Source organism: Podarcis melisellensis, assembly GCF_964234715.1.
Source record: "Podarcis melisellensis genome assembly, chromosome: 15".
Classification (NCBI taxonomy): Eukaryota; Metazoa; Chordata; class Lepidosauria; order Squamata; family Lacertidae; genus Podarcis; species Podarcis melisellensis.
In genome coordinates, this window is record NC_138532.1 from 12,478,780 (window position 1) to 12,494,050 (window position 15,271).

Sequence of the window (15,271 nt, forward strand, 5' to 3'; positions counted from 1 at the left end):
GCTCTGCGACTGTGGGGTTGGTTTGTTGTCGCTTTACAGCATTTTGTTTTACTGCATGAAGAACATTTCTTCTGAAGATATTTAGGACATCCTTCAAAGGGTGTCCTAAACTGCCCCTAATCTGCTTGCTGCATTGTTAAAACTTGAATTAGATTTATGAGAGCTCCTCCAGAATAGAGGTGGTGGAGAAATTCTATTCAGTTTGCATTTCAACCTACCTTATTTTCACTTTCCAAAACAATATGCAAACCAAGACACAGCTCTCCTTTGAAATTCTCATGTCTCTGAATTTTGCGAGGTCGTTCTCCAGCAAAGTAACGTGTACAAAAAATGAATATACCAGGGTAAAATACATCTTTGTGAAAAACACATATGAAAATGCATCATATTTGGGGGGTATTGTCTTGCAAAAATGTGTCTACTAGGCAAAATTGCAAACAAAAATATGTATAATTCACACTAAAATGCTAATGAATTTTCATAATAACTTCTAGCTACAGTACTTCCTTCAAGAGCTGTGGTTCAACATCACTTGCCCCCTTATCCAATCAGAGTTTTTAGTGTTGTTTACTATGACTCTGCAAGCTTCCCTGCTAGGTAGCACTGAACACTAGCTTTTCTATGGACTTCCTACCCTTAGAATTTAGCTCCTGTGTTGTGAATTTTCACAAGACTGGGAGACAGTGACCTCACACTGCTGTGCAATCTGCCATAGCTTTCCAGCTGGACTACCTGATCTGCGCTCGAAGGTTGTTCGGAAACGGCAGTTCCTTTGGAACATGGGAGCCAGACTTATTTTTAGTGTAAAATGCAGGGAGCATTTAAACTTTGATTCTGTATTTGTCCATTTGTTTCCGGGTTCCTTCTGCATCCCTTTTGGGAACAGCCTTTTTTGTTTTTCATCCTGAGGGCTGCATTTGCTTCTAGGCAACCTTCTGAGGGCCACATGCTGGTGGTTGGAGCCAGAAGCAGAAGTGAGTGGAGCAATAAATGCTAATAGACCAACCACCCGCCTCTATCCTCCACACAGGCCAACAAGAGGCATTATCAGAGTTCAAGGGCACAGTCTAGTCAGTCAAACGCCTTCAAGGAGGGTGCAAAGCAGGGCCATTAAAGATGTAGCCATGGAGAGGGGCGTGTTAGCCTAAGGAGAGTTCCACATGGAGAGACCTGGAGGTCTGACTTTGGCCCTTGGACTGAAGGTTCCCCATCCCTGTTTTATGGTCTTAGTCCAGGCTATTTGAGAGAGTGCCTTCTCCCATAAGTACCTCTCTGCTCTTTAAGATGAGTCACTGAGACTCTTCTGGTGGTTCCCACAGTGTATTTCACTGATGGTGACTGCCAATCAGGCTTTTTCAATGATGGCTCCTAAGCTTTGGAACTTGAAACAGGTTCATGTTGCAGGGTGCCAGATAATCCAGGAATTTTCTCCTTTAAAGCACACTGTTAATATGTTTTTGTTGTATTCATAGGCTATTTATGGTCAGGTTCATGCGTCAATGCTCTTGATTTCTCTCACCGTGTGTTTCCACTACCATTGTTCTGATTATATATTTTGTGTTGTTCCTTTTTTTAAAAATCATTTCCTTACCATGAAAATTGTTGCATGAAGAGTGAGTTAACCAAGCCCCACCCCCCAAAAAATAAACAGTGGATGTCTTGTTGTATTAAGCCCCATCTTACTAAGACTGAACAACCCTAGGCTTTATTCTTGGCTTTAAGGCTAGACACAGCTGCCCAAAGTATCCCAGTTTTGGGGGGTTTTTTCTCCCTGGAGCTGCCCAGAATCTCTTTTCTTCAATGTGTGCCCCCGCCAAAAAATGTGTCCAGGCAACCCAAACACACACACACACACACACACACAGAGCTCAAACCTGTTGCCAGCATCCACTGCGCAGAAATTAGGCTGCTCTGCATACATTTACTTATTTTTAGAGCTGTCAGCTGATAAAAGAAATCTGAATGGTCTGGGTTTTAGTCTAGAGGAGATCAGTTCTAGAGAGCATGCCAGAGGAGCAGCTACTTCCAGAGTCGTGCTGCGTACACACCAGCCAGGACAAAACAAGAGCTTTTAATGTGTTATTCTCCTTGCCCCATTATCTGATGTAAATTATAGGGCACCTCCCGTCGGTGGTTTACCCTTCCGTGGACTCCCTGCAGATGGGCAGGAGTCAAGATATAGCCTGGCTTCACCCCAAAGCCAAACCCCACACATCTGTAACCAATAAAGTTGTGGCCTATTTGAACCCATAAACCAGTGTGTTTTATTGTACTCCTGGGAACTTTGTGGCTCAGGTGCCTTGGTACGCAATGGGCAGGATGGCAGGCAGCTGTTGCTGCAACAACAACAACAACAAAAAGAATCCAGATTTTCATATCAACATTCCTTTATTAACATTCCATCTTGGTAGAAGCAATCACATGCAAAATGTTAAAAAGATATTTAGAAAGACAGCTGCACCAGCTCCTGCCTAAACTGGATGGATGGAGAGAGAGAGAGAGAGAGAGAGAGAGAGAGAGAGAGAGAGAGAGAGAGAGAGAGAGAGAGAGAGAGGACTTACAAAGTGGGGCACGGTGCAGAGAGGCCGAGGAAATGTGGGGTGTTCACAAGGCAGATGGAACAACAGTGTAGGATGGTGTAAAATGTAGCTGAATAAGCAGGGGGGAAATTCCTGCATGCTATCGAGGCCTTTTGAACATTTCTTGGAATGGTTGGGTGGTGTACAGTCCTCCTTGCTACCTAGAGAATCTTCCTAAAAGCCCAGCAAATTCAAAGCAGAGAAGACAGTCACTGCTTGAGTTTGCTCTTCTGCTTATCCCATGGCCTTCTTCCCCACCCCCTCAGCCCTTTTCCTGCCTGCTCTGAGCCCTGTAAGAAGCGAGGGAAGAAGAAAGCGTAAAAAGCCAGGATCACATCTTCTTCCTAACCTGCCAGCCTGTTAGAGAACTTGGACCGTTCTTCGTGCTCTATAGAGAGCATAAACCTGGAGGTTTGAGGAAGAAAACAAGAATGAGGGAATTGGGTTAATGAGTCAGGGGAGCCAATTGGGGGAAGGGGGAATCGGCTTAATACAGCCTTGCAAATAATAACAACAATAATAAGAAGTGGTTGTCTGCAAAAATATTTACTAGCCTGCTGTGGGCTAGCATTGGAGGGACAGAAGTGGTGTGCTATTGCATTCAGGTCCTGCTTTTGAGCTACCCATAGGCATCGGGGGTGGGGGCACTGTAAGATGCCTGATCCAGCAAAGCCTTCTTATGCTCTTGTGACAAGGTACAATGAGTGGCTTCCTCTTCTCTCACTTGCTCTCTCCCTCTGGGCCCAATTGACACAATGCCCTGAAGAACAGCATGGGGAGAGGCTGTTCTTGTCTTCTTGCTCTGGTTTGCAGGCTCAAAGAGAGCAGGTGAACAGACAGTTCCAGGATGAGGAAGAGGAGGGAGAAACACCAGAAAACGACAGGGGGCCCCTAGTGGGTTCGTGCAGGTGCCCACCAATGCCTGCCCTGTGGAGTGCTCTTCCCTTCCTTTACCCTGCCTTCCTACCCTGGCTGCAAAGGACGGATGGAACACTCCGTTCCTCCTCTACCAGCTGCAAGTCTTTCATGGTTGCTGATGGCTTCTGGGCTAGTGCTTAATTGCAAGGGTGAGTTAATAGCAAATGCGGAAGGCAAAACGATTTAACCTGACTACACAGTTGATCCCAAAACTATAGGGCCGGACCATTACAGTGGTACCTTGGTTCTCAAACTTAATCCATTCTGGGAGTCCATTCGGCTCCCAAAACCATTAAAAAACCAAGGCACGGCTTCCGATTGGCTGCAAGAGCTTCCTGCACTCAATCGGTAGCCACGTAAGCCTCGTCAGATGTTCGGCTTCCGAAAAACATTCACAAACTGGAACACTTACTTCCGGGTTTGCGGCGTTCGGGAGCTGATTTGTTCGATGACTAAGCCATTCAGGAACCAAGGTACCACTGTATAGTTTGCAGCCTGAAGACAGGAATGGTGCCCCTCTTCCCCAAACCAACTGGACTGGTACATGAATCTTGCCTCAGCAATGGTGGTGAGACAACATTCTCCATCACACTTGAGGCAGTGTATGCAGTCCTAGCTTCCATCAGAGGGCGATGGCTGGGAGGAGGAGCTCAGGAGCCACAGCTGCACCCCAGCACCTGCCCCCTGAAGTCACTGCCTCACTCTGTACAATGGTAGGGCCAGCCCTACAGAACTTGGGGCTAGGAGGTTAGGGCAGCCACAACAAGCAGCTTGCATGGTGGGGGGGGGGGGAATGAAACACACTGACTATCAGATTGGGTCTGTGCAAATGAAGAACCTGAAGGCTAATAACTGGGAGCAACTTAGCACTCACCATGATCTACTGGCCCAAAGAATAAAAGGGAACCAATGGCTGTCCTACAGCTACTGTATAAGTTCATTTAAAAAGGGCTCACCACACCATGACAAGAATTGAGGACACCAACAGAATTAATATTTCAACCTTCAAACCATAACTGAACAGGAACGTTCAACAAAGGCTAGACTGATTAAAAATGGAGCTGGGTTGCGCAACGCCTCAAAAAGAATTTCTAAAACTGTCGGATGCAAAAGAATAAATCAGCATGCAACATGCAAGAAACGGCTTTATGGGAACACCTCTCTGGGCTGACCAAGGAAAAGGGTGTTTCCTTTCTAGCTGGAGATATTTTAAAGTGTGAAAGGTAGTATGAGAGAGAGGTTTCAGAAACAGCTTTGCAGGATTTTGATGTGTTTTTCCAAACTTGATGCCGCCTGTAATGAGGTCAGACAAAACACCTTATTGCAATCCTATGCATAGTTACGGTACTCAGAAGCAAGCCCCATTAAGTTCAATGGTACTTACTCCCTGGTATGTGAGCACAGGATTGCAGCCTCAGTCGTGGGGAGATAGTTTGAATGGACCTTCCTTGCACAAGTAACATTATGTACAGATTTCCGCCTGGCGCAAGTTCAGCAGGCAAGGAATGATGCTGCAATTTTTCTGTGTGTTGGGACAGGGGTCTGGGGTGGGGACACAGAGCTGGGATGGGCACATGTGAGTTGGTGTTAGGGATGAGGAAAAATATATGAACTGAAGCACAGCTATTTTTTGAAGCATGCCCTTCTCTGAATTTTGTGACGTAGTTCTCCAAACAAATGAAGTATACAAAAATATATATATTGGGGAAACTAGGCAGACAAAGGCATATATTAGTGAAAATAGCACCATACGTGCATTATATGAGGGGGAACTGACTGCAAACACTTGTCTGTTAGGCAAAAATGCATATAAAAATTTGTACATTAGGCTAAAGTTCTGATGAATTTTCAGGAGAATCTTTTTTAAAATAAGGAATTCCAAAACTGATGCAGAAATGTGGTGGACTGGATAAACGAGAAACTGAGAGAAACCAAAATTGACAGGTTAACCCATCTCCACATGGCACCCGTAACATCATCAACATGCATTTCCTTCTCCATTATTTTTAAAATGTTATTTAATTGGTAAGATGAAAGATGGGCGAATGGAGATATAAGAAAATCATTGCGTTCACAATCACAGCCACAGGCGATGTTAATGTGGTTTTATTTTATGTGTGTATGGTGTTGTTGTATGCAGTAAGGATCTAATTAAAAACAGCAGCCAATATTATGCCCCATCGAGCCAGATATTACAGTGGGACAAAATACATGCTTGTGTGCTGTAGAGCAAGCCACTATCATACCACTTGTAGCTCCACTGCCTTGTCTCCAGACTCTGGCCAGTGATGGAAAAGGCTTAAAGGCCAAGCTATAGGAAGAATAGCCTCTTTGCCTCTGCTCAGACTGCTTAGAATACAGGACTGAGTAGCGAATGCCTGGAGGCCCCCCAAAAACTGAGAGGTGGAGAGGCAAGCTTACAGGTTATGAGCGCTGCAAAAGAAAGCTCCGTCCTATATTGCACAGGTGTGGGTGTGATATACGTGTATATAATTTGGGTGGGGGGAATTGAAGAACAACTGATATGTACACAGGGAGGGGTTAGAGACAGCGTGCAAAGGAGGAAGCAAGGAGTGCCAATATGATATTATTATTTTTTAACAGAAAGAATAGGGATAGCGGCTCTAAAAAGAAAGGCGGTTCAGGAGAGCATTGCATCTCTTCTGTGATCAGACTCAATGGGGTGATGATTGTTCTTCTGGAAGTGAAAGGGTGCTGTTGAGAGGACCAATGGGAAACCAGCTTGGATGCTTCTGTGCCATTCCATTTCTTCTTAGCCACTGTAAACAGAAAGAGACATATTGAGTCTGGCATTCGCAGACCTGCATCAACAGCTTCCTTCCTGACCTGTGGAGCGACTGCTTCCAAACCTCCCCTCCAGATTTCTTGGTAGGTTTCGGAGCTCCAAATTGCAGGGGTTTGTTTCCAAAGTGGAACCACCGATGAGTTAGAATTTGCCCTTATTCTCCTTTAAATAAACATTTCTGAAATCTCAGTGGTAAATAAATAACAACAACAATAATAATAATTTATTATTTATACTCCACCCATCTGGCTTGGTTTCCCCAGCCACTCTGGGTGGCAGTGGAGTAGCGTGGGGGGTGCAGGGGGACCGGCCGCACCGGGCGCAACATCTGGGGGTTAGGGGGCGCAAATCCACGGGTTAGGGGGTGCAAATTACTTGCCTTGCCCCGGGTGCTGACAACCCACGCTACGCCACTGCTGGGTGGCTCCCAATAGAATATTAAAAACACAATAAAACATCAAACATTAAAAGCTTCCCTAAACAGGACTGCCTTCAGATGTCTTCTAAAAGTCAGATAGTTGTTTATTTCTTTGACATCTGATGAGAGGGCGTTCCACAGGGCAGACGCCACTACTGAGAAGGCCCTCTGCCCGGTTCCCCATAACCTCACCTCTCGCAGGGAGAGAACCACCAGAAGGCCCTCAGAGCTGGACCTCAGTGTCTGGGCTAAATGATGGGGGTGGAGACGCTCCTTCAGGTATACTGGATTGGGCAGGCCGGGGCACTCAAGTGGGACTCAGCTCACGTGGATGCAAGCTAATAACCTGCAAGCAACTCAAGCATCTCCTCCCTTTTGTGAGCCATCGGGAATCTCCCCCTCCCGCTTCGAATGAATGCTGCGATGATGATCCAAGGCCTGGACTGGCTGTGCCGGATCCCTGGTGGAAAGGAAGCTGGTGTTCTGGGCGTTGTTTGGAAAGCACAGCGGGCTTAGGAAAGAGGCAGGAAAGCAGTGGGGCACTCAGGAAGCCCAAGGAGGCATTCGGAGAACTCGCCGTCTCCATTCGGATGAGGAAGTGTAGGAGACGAGGGCTTTGGATCTGACTTGAAAACAGTTCTTGCAGAGGGTGTGTGGGTGGCGAGCAACACTGGCTCCTGCTATTTTCTGCCAGATGGCTGCTGATAACTCCTCTCTCTCTCTCTCTCTCTCTCTCTCTCTCCCTCTCTCTCTCTGGTTCTGTGGCTCTTGTTTTTCACATTGCCTTGATACTGTACAAAGCCGTGGCACCTTTCTCATCCTCAGGGAGGTGTGAATCATTCCCCTGGTCTACTGATGGGTGTTGCACTGCTGCCTTGGTGCCACCTGCAAAACCTGGCACCTGTGTCTCAAAACAGGAGACAAGCTGACATTTTAGGCACCAAGTTCCTTTCTCTGCTTCTGTAGCTTTACTGAGATGCGCATTGCTAGTACAGTGGTACCTGTGTTCCAGAGCCCCGTTCGCATCCTGAAGTGAAAGCGACTCGCATCTGTGTGTGCGCAGGTCGCAATTCGCCACTTCTGCACATGCGTGTGACGTCATTTTGACCATCTGCGCATGCGCGAGTGGCGAAACCCGGAAGTAACACGTTCCATTACTTCCAGGTCGCCGTGGAGCGCAACACGAAAACACTCAACCTGAAGCAACTTCAACCCGAGGTGTGATTGTACATTCAAAAGGATGGGAGGGGGGCTCTGTGTCTCATCATGTCATTGCTGACCTACCCCTACCACCATACCTTGACTGCTGGTCATCCTGGCTGATGGGCGCTCTCAACTCAACAGCATCTACAGGACTGCAGGTCCCGTGAGAAGAAGCTTGTTGGATCAGATCAGGCATCCCCAAACTCAGCCCTCCAGCTGTTTGGGGACTACAACTCCCATCATCCCTAGCTAAAAGGGCCAGTGGTCAGGGATGATGGGAACTGTAGTCCCAAAACAGCTGGAGGACCGAGTTTAGGGATGCCTGGATCAGATCAAAAGTCCATCTTGCTTGGCATCTAGCTGTTCTCCCCCCAAGCCACACAGCTCAGTAGATGCCTCCAAGAAAGTTCAGGATAGGACCCCTGGACGGTTAAGTCCAGTCAAAGGCGGCTATGGGGTTGCGGAGCTCATCTTGCTTTCAGGCCAAGGGAGCTGGCGTTTGTCCACAGACAGCTTTCTGGGTCATGTGGCCAGCATGACTAAACTGCTTCTGGCACAATGGGACACCATGACGGAAGCCAGAGCACATAGAAATGTCGTTTACCTTTCCGCCACAACAGTACCTATTTATCTGCTTGCACTGGCGTGCTTTTGAACTGCTAGGTTGGCAGGAGCTGGTACACAACAACGGAAGCTCACCCCATCGTGGGGATTCGAACCACCAACCTTCTGATTGGCAAGCCCAAGAGGCTCAAGTGGTTTAGACCATAGCTCCACCCACCATCCCTGTGGGGCACCACCAACCCCAGCAGCAATTCAATCGGTTTTCAGCAGAATTTATCTGGGAACATGAAAGTTCTGCCATATGGGCATCATAGCCAATTGCCATTTATAGTTCTATCCTCAAGTCATTTGTCTTCGGGAGGGGCCCTAACTCTGCGGTTGAACATCTGCCATGCTGGCTGAATGTCCCAGGTGCCCATCACAGGGGCATCTGAAGGACCATCTTGCCCTGCGGGGATTGGAGAAGAAGCAGAAACAGCTTTTTCTGAACAAACATTTCTCTTTTCCATTTTATTATAACTTTTTTTTAAAAAAGTTGCTCTTTGCTGTAATCTTATGTAAACTGTTTTGTGAGGTCCACCCAAAAAATGGTATATACTGATAATAATAATAATAATAATAATAATAATAATAATAATAATAATAATAAACCACTCTGGAGAGCCACTATCAATTAGTATAGAGACTGTACTGAATTAGTATAAGGCAGCTTTTTCGATGTTCCTAGGATGGGGCTGCTACAGGCAAGTCCCTGCTTACCTCTGTGAAATCTCGCAAGGTGTGTCAGAGCTACACAAAATTTGCCTCCTTTGCAGGGAACCTACTTTCTGCAGCCTCCGATAAACATGTGTCAGGCTTCAATGAACCTCGGGGTTGTTCTTTTTATTAATTTGAACACCCTCTCTGGTGCACAGCGCTGCCTTCCATCTCCAACTGTCTCTCATCGTCGTTTCATCATTACCATTGCCATTATTTAAACCTAATAGCTGCTTTTTGTACAGAAGTAAAGCAAAATGACTTAGAACGGTGGTTGCCTAGGCTCTATAGGCTGCAGGACTGTCTCCCTACTGCAAATGCAGAGATGTCCCAAAGGGGAACTGGCAAATGTGTTTTATTTATTCATTTATGTATATGCTACTGGATTGTGGTAAAACCTCAAAGCAGTTCACAAGAAATATTAAACTCATCCATTAAAAACAGCTAAAAACCATTAGAAACATTTTTAAAATTTTTAAAACATTTTTTTCACTCCCAAGGTTCCATGGGCAGGTTACAACAATTCAAAAATAATTAAAAATAACAGTACAAGAGATTAAAACACACCAACACCTACATGTCTGTATAGGATATTGTGTATTAAAAAAAATGTTTGAAGCAGGCACCCCAAACCTGCCTGGTGTTAATGGTCAGGGGGTTCCTAAGTGTAGAAGCTGCAACACTAAAAGATATTTTAGTTTTCAAATTTCTCAGCTGTCATGCATCCTACAGAACCCAGCAAGAGGAATGAGTGACTGTTGTCTAGAATATTATCTAATTGCAATAATGTGCAGGTGGGCAGCTATGGAATACCACCAGTGGCGTAGCGTGGGTTGTCAGCACCCGGGGCAAGGCAAGTAATTTGCACCCCCTAACCCGTGGATTTGCGCCCCCTAACCCGTGGATTTGCACCCTCTAACCCTAACCCTCAGATGTTGCGCCCGGTGCAGCCGGCCCCCCTGCACCCCCCACGCTACGCCACTGAATACCACTAAATATTACAGTGTTGGGGAGGAGGAGACTTCCACCCACTTCTGTCTCTTCCCATTTCATTTAGTACAGTTGCATTTGGGAGTCTGTAAGGCTCAGGTTGCTTCTAGATCAGTCCTGTTTGCCAGTTCCACATCTTTGTTGTTTTCTGTAATGCTTTTTGCTAGGGAGAAGCATCAACTCCAATCACGATCATTGTAAACAACACTTAACATTAATCATTGCTGCCTTTGTTTAATGAGCTCGCAGTGAATTTGCTGCAATGTCCTCTCAATCCTGTAACAATCTGTGGGATCCACATCCTATTCTGGGGGTTTGTATTCCAAACAGGGCTGCTACAAAACTATCCCATAATGGCAGCCTATAACTGCACTGATGCTTGAAAGGTGAGCTAGCATTGCTTATCTTTTAAAACATAGGCTTGTGTCTAGTGTTCCCTTTCTGCTAGTGCAAGGGCTCACATGATAGTCAACGGGTGATGTGTTTTTTTCACCCCGGTGCTTTCCCCAGAAAAACCTGCTCTTTGCTGCTGAATCGGAGCAAACAGCAATCTGTGGGGAACCAAATTCAGCATGAGTTTTCCGGGGCAAAGCAGTGGGGCAGGGGGGGGAGTGCTCAGACACGGAGCTTTAAAGGCCGGAGCTGTGTCTAGCAAGCGTGGGTCAAAAGGGAAGTTTGGACATTTTGCCACAGACTCAGCAATCTCTTGCAAAACCCATGTAAACATTGTCTAGCACAGCCATGTTCCGCAGGCACAACATGTTTTTTTCCAGAAGAACAAGGATACCCTAAGGGACTTTAACTGAATGTCACATTTAGATACAACCCTCAATATTTTAATCTTATTGCACGCTTGGGGAATTCTTATCTTGTTTTATGTTTGTTGATGCATTTGCAGAGCCTGATATTTAATATAGAGAGAGAGGAACCGTTTGGTATAAAATACAAAACAAAGTCCATTTCCCACAAGTGTTTTATTCACTATAGTCCTCGTTGTGCGTTCATGTCTAAGTGTTAATTAAACACATGAAGAGGCAGTGGAAATGAGCTCACTGGTGCTTCATTTTTTTGCCACCCTCCAGCTTGTGGAATATCAATTTCTGCAGCAAGGAGTCATCAATGAAAGCTCTCTGTGCAATTTAGAACCCTCATTTTCCAGGGGTGTAAAAGCCTCCACAGGTACAAAAAGTCCCTATTGCAGATATTTGCCTTCTGTAAGTTGGGCAAGAATGGCAATGGGACAGCTAGAGTGATCTTTCCTGCAGCCCCCTCTCATGTTCTGGGCATGTGGCCAAGCAGCAGGCAAGAAGCCCCTTAAAAGTAAAGGTAAAGGGACCCCTGACCATTAGGTCCAGTCGTGGCCGACTCTGGGGTTGCAGTGCCCATCCCGCTTTATTGGCCGAGGGAGCCAGCGTACAGCTTCCGGGTCATGTGGCCAGCATGACTAAGCCGCTTCTGGTGAACCAGAGCAGCGCACAGAAACGCCGTTTACCTTCCTGCCGGAGCGGTACCTATTTATCTACTTGCACTTTGATGTGCTTTCGAACTGCTAGGTTGGCAGGAGCAGGGACCAAGCAATGGGAGCTCACCCTGTCATGGGGATTCAAACCGCCAACCTTCTGATCGGCAAGTCCTAGGCTCTGTGGTTTAACCCACAGCACCACCCGCGTCCCTAAGAAGCCCCTTACCACCCTTTAATGCTCCAGGAGCTTCGGAAGTCCCTGTTGTAACTTAAGTGGCTTTAGGGGGAGGAATCCGAAGGGAGCGTAAGCGATGACAGTGGTCCGAGGTCCCTGAGTCTTTCCAGCGAATCGGAAGATTCACAGAAGGTGGCGCCCATGGTCAGAGCAAGGGGGGTGCCTAGGGGGACACCCCAGGAAGAAGGGGCCAGAGGGGACTCAGAGAGCAGCAGTTGGAAATCAGGACCAGCTTCCCCGCCAGAGCGCAGTGGGGGGGAGGAGTCCCAGGTATCGGGATCAGGCTGCTCACCACCAGCGGGAGGAGATGAGTCAGGATTGACCACGCCTCCATCGGAGAGCGCGGAAACGGTCAAGAGGAAAGTTGGAGGCTGGGCGCGCGCGCCAAGTTCAAATGTACAGGCGAGCGACACAGCAGGGAGCCCGGATAGGGAGCCAGGTCCTAAAGCCCGCCAAAAGGAGGGACAAGAGTCAGGGGGGTCAGCGTCAGAAGAGTCCAGAAAGGAGGAGACCCCGGGGGGCAGAAGGACCCAGAGGAGGAAAGAGCAACGGAAGAGGTGGAGTAAGGCTAGAGTCTTAAACTGGTGTACAGGGGGTGGAGACTCAGACGGAGCTTCGCCGGTCTAGGTTCTAGACGTAGAGCTGCACGCTGCGGCTTGTAAATGGAAACTGAACTTCAATAAAGACTTTTGTACATTATTACTGACTAGCGTTGGTCCTCTGTGAGCTGGGACCTAGAGGCAGCTCTGACAATAATGATAGGAGAAATTCACAACAAAATGACAATGAATTTTAACAATTTCTTTTAAAAAAACTAACTCACAGAATGATGCAAAAATGTGCAGAACTGAACTTGAGACTGGAAAATGAGAAACTGAGAGAAACCAAAATTGCCATACAGTGGCACCTCTAGTTGCGGACACAATCTATTCTGGAGTGCCGTTCGCACCCCGAAAAGTCCGCAACTAGAGCAGCACTTCTGCGCAGGCGCGGAGCGTGATAGAGCGCTTCTGCGTATGCGGAAGCGCGCAGAACGCTTCTGCACATGCGCAGAGAGCACAGAACGCTTCTGCGCATGCGTGCGCAGTGAAAACCAGAAGTATACACTTCCGGGGTTGCCACGTTCACAAGCCAAAAAGATGCAACATGAACCTAACACAACACGATGTATGACTTTACAGTGGAACCTCGGTTTTCAAACATAATCTGCTCCAGAAGACCATTCAACTTCCGAAACCCGAAGCATGCATTTCCGGAAGCAAATACTTATGGAAAACTCAATACGGAAGCTGCATGGCACATTCTACTTCCGAAAACCAAAACGTTTGACTTCTGAGACGTTCGAAAACTGGGGTGCCACCGTATAGTCGTTCCTTGGATCTCGAATGGCTTAGTTGCCGAACGTTTTGGCTCCTGAATGATCAAAAACCAGAAGTAAGTATTCTGGTTTTCAAGATTTTTTAAAGTTAGATGTCCGGCACGACTTCTGTGGCTTCTGATTGGCTGCAGGAAACCACACCTTGGTTTTTTAATGGTTCTGGGAGTTGGATGGACTTCCAGAACGGATTCCATTCAACTTCCGAGGTATGACTGTATTTGCCAATCCCTACCTCCAGGCTAGTGTAGGGAGGATGAACAATCCAATCCATGCAGCATACGCAGTTCTGTCCTCCAAAAAAGGGGAATCGCTGGAATTGCAGCGGGTTGCATTAGATAACCCTCAGGGGCCCTTCCAACTCCTATCCTATCCTATCCTATCCTATCCTATCCTATTCCAGCCCTCCTAAAACTGATTTTGGAATCCACAGGATGTGTAAAGATTATTTAAGCCACATTCTTCTTCTTTGGATTTGAAGAAGAAGGGTTTGGATTTGATATCCCGCCTTTCACTCCCTTTAAGGAGTCTCAAAGCGGCTAACATTCTCCTTTCCCTTCCTCCCCCACAACAAACACTCTGTGAGGTGAGTGGGGCTGAGAGACTTCAGAGAAGTGTGACTGGCCCAAGGTCACCCAGCAGCTGCATGTGGAGGAGCGGAGACGCGAACCTGGTTCCTCAGATTACGAGACTACCGCTCTTAACCACTACACCACACTGGCTTCTTCTTCTTCTTCTTCTTCTTCTTCTTCTTCTTCTTCTTCTTCTTCTTCTTCTTCTTCTTCTTCTTCTTCTGTCACTCCCTTTCCTTTAGAATCGTTTAATAAATATCTCAATTAGAAACCTGGAGTTGAGCATCGAGGCTCCACTGGAAGATATCGCCCACGCCGACTGTTTAGCCTAATTGCTGAAAGGAGAGCTGGCTTATGTCTGTCTCCTGCCTTCTTTTAAAATTTCTTAAGTTTGGATTTGGCTGGGGCTTCTTCTCAGGAAAGTTTATTTTAAAAATTTTATTTTGCAGCCTTAGTGACCATGTGTTTGTGAGCGATAAAACACACTCATCTTTTCTTGCATGGCAAGGCACCGGTGGGCACGAGAGTCCCGAGAGTCTCAAACGGCATCCGCCCTTGATTTACTCCACTTTTCTATACCTTTTTCCTGCCAGGTTTTAAAAATAGCATGCGCTGATGTGAGGCATTCAGCCTGGTGTTGCTAAGGAAGAAATCAAATTCAAATCCAGCTCCTTCATCTCCACTGAGGCGTTAAGTCCTTGTTTCCATGCGAACTACCAGCGTGTAGGATTGCTGCCTGCCACGTTAAAAACTAGGACATACAGTTGTGACTCTTTGCTGGTTCTACATGTGGGAAGTTTGCAGAAAAGAAAGAGAAAGGAAAAACAAACCAGAGTCATCGTGAAAAGCGGAACTGGTTCTTTCCTTGTTTTCAAGCAGAAATGGAGGAAACCATGCAGGGTTCAATGATTGTTTTGGATTTCTAGTGCATGCATACACACATAAGGAATCAGGCCCAGTTGAAATAAACACATTTAAAATGAAAACAGGACATGCTTTTGAACTGCTAGGTTGGCAGGAGCCATTTGCCTAAAAAGGTAAAGGGACCCCTGACCATTAGGTCCAGTTGTGACCGTCTCTGGGGTTGCGGCACTCATCTCGCTTTATTGGCCGAGGGAGCCGGTGTACAGCTTCCGGGTCATGTGGCCAGCATGACTAAGCTGCTTCTGATGAACCAGAGCAGTGCACAGAAACGCCGTTTACCTTCCCACTGGAGTGGTACCTATTTATCTACTTGTGCTTTTGAACTGCTAGGTTGGCAGGAGCTAGGACTGAGCAACGGGAGCTCACCCCGTCGCAGGGATTCAAACCGACAACCTTCTGACCAGCAAGTCCTAGGTTCTGTGGTTTGACCCACAGCGCCACCCGCGTCCCACCATTTGCCTACTTGTCA

At 46.8% G+C, this 15,271-nt stretch overlaps 1 protein-coding gene across 1 annotated transcript in view; it reads right to left on the bottom strand.

The window, feature by feature from the left end:
• Positions 1–5,366: 5,366 nt before the first annotated feature.
• The window catches only part of NRGN (neurogranin), a 45,011-nt gene continuing 35,106 nt past the window's right edge, over positions 5,367–15,271 (bottom strand). Inside the window, exon 3 of the mRNA XM_081891243.1 lies at positions 5,367–6,277. The gene's annotated coding sequence lies outside the window, so the exon portion shown is untranslated. The remainder of the gene's footprint in view (positions 6,278–15,271) is intronic.